Consider the following 5,956-nt stretch of genomic DNA (forward strand, 5'->3'; position numbering starts at 1 on the left):
GTCTTATTATCTTCAAGAGTTATGACAATATTTGGCATCTCAAGAATATTTGTCATCTTGACCAATACCATATTAACGTCAATGACAAACTAGATTAACAATCTCCCCCTTTTTCATTGATGGAAATATTCTTGCCCTTTCAACATTTCTCTCCACCTTTGACATCAACGGAAAATGTGGTGCTCAATGTACTCCCCCTGTCAAGATGCTTCTTTTCTTCATGACTAGTCATTCTTCATTGGTATCTTACTCCCCTTGTGTGATGCAGGTAAGTTCTGTTTGTGGACAGAGACAACCCATCTAGCCCTAGAGTGGGTCTAGTCACAACAAGACAGTAAATAGTTATCGTTGAAGAGGCCTACCTTATACTGCCATTTGATGAAGTCTTCGTCACGTCGCTTCAGCTATCGCTTTCTTCTCCTTAATAAATGATTCACCTGAAACAACATATGAAAATGACAAAACACATAATAGAGCACAACAACGAACTATATACTTATAGAGTCAAGGAACCATAAGCTATCAACATACATTTCATACATGATATAGGAAATAACCATTGATTGTATTGATGTAAACAACAGTAAAGCTTACAACCACGCCTTGACGTCGCAAGCTTCCTTGAAGGGTCTGATCAGTATCTCTCCATAAGCATTCACTCTCAAAGGTCTCCCAGAAAGACTGATTACTCTCTCTCTCACCCAAAAGCACGAATATGAAACTAAGGCAATCACAACAAGGATTCCTTCTTACAAAACCATTTTACACTCTCAATCCACAACATGAAAGGCTGTTCTCATACCTCACAAGCTATTGCTAGGCTATCAATCCAGGAAACCAAGAACTAGCTAACTAAGAACTAGCACTCCAAAAACTATCAACCCAACCAGCTGATCATAGTCATGGAGGATGCTTTTATAAGAGGAGGAGCCTCCGTAAGTGAGGGGAGAGGAAGCTTATCTCTGTGGGAGCTTACTCAAAAGGTGGAACCACCATCTCAAATGAGGAGAGGAAAACTTCTTTGACCCAAAAACTAGCTTGAGAACAACCCAAAAGTATTTTGTTGGAACTAATTCGCCATATCTAGGTTGTCGCTGGTCAAACACTAAGACTTAGAGACGTCATCGTGAGGCTTTAGTTCATTCAGGACTATCGACACAGGCAGGATACTAATGACCTGTGACGATCCCTAAAATCCGACTGTCGCTAAGAAAAGATGTACTCTTGCGACGAAGTTGCAAGGTTCTCGTTCACTCTGGGCCATCGTCGTAGGCAGGATACTGATGTCCTGCGATGATCTTGAAACATAGGTAAAAAGGGTCAAATTCAGGATTAATGAGCATGGTTAATATTCTTGAGTGATATGGAAGATGTGGACACATATTTTGATGTATGACACATAGCAAATGCCATTCAGGGATCGTCTTTACCCAAGATCAGGGGATGTGGGGTCGTGACAAAATATTGTGTAATAGATGCTCCCTAAAGCATGAAGGCCAAGAGAGTGGGAGGGGTGAAATGCTTTACGAAATCATAACTGAATCGGAACACCATCTCAGAGAAGCTGCAAACATAAGTACAACTGATATCTTTGATAGTGAAAGAAGTACATGTAGTCGAGGTATGGGCATAGCCATCCAAAAGAAAAATAGAACTAGTCTGTGGTATGGATGCATCCATCCAGTAGAAAAGACCATATGAAAGCACAGGTATGGTTGCAGCCATCCAGAAAGACTTAGGTATGGTCGCAACCATCCAATCAAAAGATTCATGTATAAATAATCCATGCAACCTGGACTTGTGTAATCTGAGTCTAGGGTCTTGAATATCGACTTTTCCATCGTACAATTTCTAATATGCGAATAAATGTGTCTAAGTCAAGCATATTAGAAAATTGCTTGATTACTGGGCAATGATGTGAACTGTTAACAAGCGTGAGAGGGACCACCAGTAATTTCAATGGTCCTCAAGGTACTTCTAGTACAATCCACAAAGTGTGAAAAATGATCTAGAGTCGAACACTTGTGAAATCACCCAATCGAAGACCAATGATGCAAGTCTGTCGTTGAATGCAAATAACTTGCCATTGAGGCATGCAAGTTCCAAGGTACCCGAAAGGAGTCTCTAGATCAACTTCCTGGATAATGAGTTGATGTGGACAAGAAGTGATCCATCACAGGAGGGCCATAATATTTCCACATCAACGACGCGAGACAAAGGAACAAGATGAAGATGGATGAGACAGAGAATCAAAGGAGGAGGTAAGGGTGCAAACTACATAAATATTAAGCTCCTGAACATATCGACGGCGTGACTCTGGAAAGCGACAACATTTTGGTACCAAGGGATCAAAGGTCATGCGAAGATAGTAGGGATCGAATGGAATGAGGCAAAATGAAGGACCCAAATCCTAGAAGGCCAATAACGAAGTGAGGATATCCAAAACCTGGCGAGAAGCAAAAAGTGTCAATGTTCAAGAGAGACAAGCTGCCATAGGTAATCAATAGAATATTTCCAAATTTTCCCCCACCATTGCTGGCAAGTACCCCAATTATTTTTGAAACACAAGCTTGAAGGGGATAGCATATTTTTGCAATATAAGTTCATCCTTCAGACGAATCCGACCTAGTGAGTTTTAACGAGCCCTAGGAAGGAGAAGCTTGATCTCATCATGCTGACAAGTCCAATGTTTTCAGGGTTTAACGAGTCCAACATAGGTGCAACTCAGAGTATTTTTCATATTTAGAGAGTTTGAAAAAGACACGGAAAAGAAAACTCCAAATGGTCCCTTTTCGTATGTTTGTGTCTCTCGAGCCTGAGAAGGTAGAAAATGATACTTGAAAGAACCGCTTGACCATTTCAGTCAAGGAATACTTTTCGTAAATAGTGCCTCCAGCCCGAAAAAGTAAAAAAAATTACTGGGGACACGACATTTCATAACCATTAACGAGCTAGAAACAACAAGGGCTCGACAATCCTTTCACATGTCAAGAGTCAGAAAAGAGCTTAAAGTTGACTTGGAGAGGATTTTTTTTTATATTGACTGAGTATATAATTCATGGATCAATCATCGTCAGTGTTTGAAACACCTGTTGTTGCAAAAGAAAACTCAAGCATAAGATCTGCCTTGCAAAAACATGCATATAGGCCAAAACCCTAATTTTAAACCCTAAGGAAAACCCTAAATTTTCGAAAAAAAGGTTATAAAAGAGACACTATGGTAAAAAACCAATTTACTTGTGTTTTTGACTGTGGTGAAAACTTCAAACATTGCGTACCTCGTGAAACTTGGTGATCGATTCTAGGGGGCTCAGTGGTCCATTTCCTTTCGCGCTTCTTCCAGGTAAATGCCCTATCCTTACCTTTGTTTTTATGCCAAAATTAGATGCAATTTCATGTTTTAAATAAGGGTTTAGAGGAATTTTTGGGACAAAAATTCCACCTCAGTCATCGCAAGTTCCCCCTCGGGGTTGCGACGACCGAGAAATTTACACGGGACAAAAACAGGATTGTCGCAGGAAAGTGATGTACACCTATGACGACTCGACAGTTTTTGAACTATGCAAATCAGCCCATCGCAGTTGTTTTAAGGACAGTTGCGATGAGCACCGAAACCCAAAATTCTTCATTTATAATCAATTTTAAAAGGTGAAAATGGTTGGATGGCATATGCCAAAGGTATATTTGTGCACGCAGGGATAAAAAATGGCATTCGTATGGCAATAATGTACTCATGATAGTGATGATGAGATGGGAATGACTGATCCTCATTGTTTGAACATCCTGTGAAAATGTAGGTTGTTAAAATTCTTCCTAACACCACTTCTGAGAGCACAATTGGATCTCTTGGAATACCTAATCTGAGCATGGAATCCAATAGAAGGAAAATTCATAATCAGCGGACAAGAAATTGAGTTTGATGCCATAGATATCTAATTTTTGACTGGGTTGTCAAGGAGAGGGTAGATGCCTCACATGGTGGGAGATCGGGTTACTGGAGACTCTATGGACACACTTATCACAAGACTGTGCCCCCCAGGAGCATGGAAATCATCAACAAGTGGGAAACTACAAATTGTCACTGTTAATTATTTGCCACTACAAGTATTGCTATTCAACATTACTAGAGCAGCTGGCTCCCAAGCTCAACATGAGGCAACCAAGACGTAATTATGGTTAGCCCAAGACTGTTTGAATCCTACCATGTTTAACTGGGTAGAGGCCGTGCCTCTTAATATGAATAAACAATTGACCAAGTGCCATCGGGGTGAAATGAAATAGTTCAGCTACGGCTCAATCTTGATACCACTCATGCTGGAATTAGTACCAATCCTCCAGAGACAGGATGTGACGGTGGGATGGCCAGGACCATGACAGACACAGATTACTCATTGGGCTCTCGTGATGTTGCGAGGAGGCAGTGGCTAGCCTGTAGCATGGGTTCCAAAATTTGTTCAGTGGATGAACCACAAACAAGTTATAGTTGAGGATTGACCATATGCTGGGATGGACTTCAGGGATGATCCAGACATGTTGCTTCCTCCTGGTGAACAGTGGGATGAGAGAGGTAAAATACTCAGTTTGACTGACAAACTTTTTGTAATTTTTTGGTTTTTTAAATATATATGTCCTAATTATTATGTTCAATTCTTTGCAGATGTTGGACCAGAGAGACCAATAGGTAATGCTCCTACTATCCGAAGGGCTGACAGAGAGATTGAATTACCACCTCCAGGTGGAGGTGCTGAGGAGGAGATAGCTCATAACCTAGAGGGCTTGACTGAGGGGATCCCAGACTATAGAGGATTCGAGGAGATTCCCAGGCAGTACCAACAACATACCGCGGGTGTGTCAAATAGGATACACTGACTGCTTAGATGTGTGGTCTGAGAAGTAGTCTGCTATAGGGAGCATCATGCATAGTAGACTTATAGGTTTCTTTTCTACAGATTTTGAAAGACATGTGTCTCGCGATGTAACTGAACACACATATATTTTGGGTGCCACAGTGCACAACACATGATATAGATCTATCTATGTTTCACTATATCTGCTTATTATGTCTGAATGCTTGTTTATGATTTATAATTTGCGCAAATGTCTATCTAATACATAATTCACTAATGCATCAATCAATATATTTAACATCTGCATAAAATACAAAAGACACAAATTACTTAACACACTAAACCAAAAAAGGTAAATCGGTGCATGGGTTCATTTTTACACAAGCTCGAACCATGGAGAACTATGCTTGGATTCGGTTTCATGTTTACACAAGCTTGAAATGAAAAAATATGCTTGAATAAGGTTCACATGCCCCCAACATAATGATCCAATCGAGGTACATGCCCCCCAAGCTTCATTGCATTCAACTGGGTGGATGGAATGAAGGTTCACTCTTGAGATTTAGGAAAGACTCGACTGGGATTTTACGAGATCTTAATCAAAGACTCGATTTGGAAAAGGGAGTTGTTTCATTTTTTAATGAGGTTGACATAGTGAAAGAACTATCCTCAAGACATTTGTTTCATTTTTTAATGAGGTTGACACAAGACTAGGAATTCTCCTCAGACCACTTGTTTCATTTTTAAACGAGGTTGACACAAGATTGAGAACTCTCCTCAAGACTCATTGATTCATTTTTTAATGAGCTTGACACAAGACAAGGAACTATGCTCCATACTCCTTGTTTCATTTTTTAACGAGGTCAACACAAGATCACGAACTATCCTCAGACCTCCTGTTTCATTTTTAAATGAGGTTGACACAAGAGCAAGAACTCTCCTCAAGACTCCTTGATTCATTTTCCAACGAGTTTGACACAAGACAAGGAACTATGCTCCATACTCCTTGTTTCATTTTTTAACGAGGTCAATGATGAGCCTCATAAATAGGTAATTATATGGGCTCATTTTACCTCCTAACCTAGTCAAATCAACCATTCTCTTAGCCT

This window comes from Pinus tabuliformis, chromosome X (assembly GCF_031772625.1).
Source record: "Pinus tabuliformis cultivar Carrire ecotype Pingquan chromosome X, CPIR1, whole genome shotgun sequence".
Classification (NCBI taxonomy): domain Eukaryota; kingdom Viridiplantae; phylum Streptophyta; class Pinopsida; order Pinales; family Pinaceae; genus Pinus; species Pinus tabuliformis.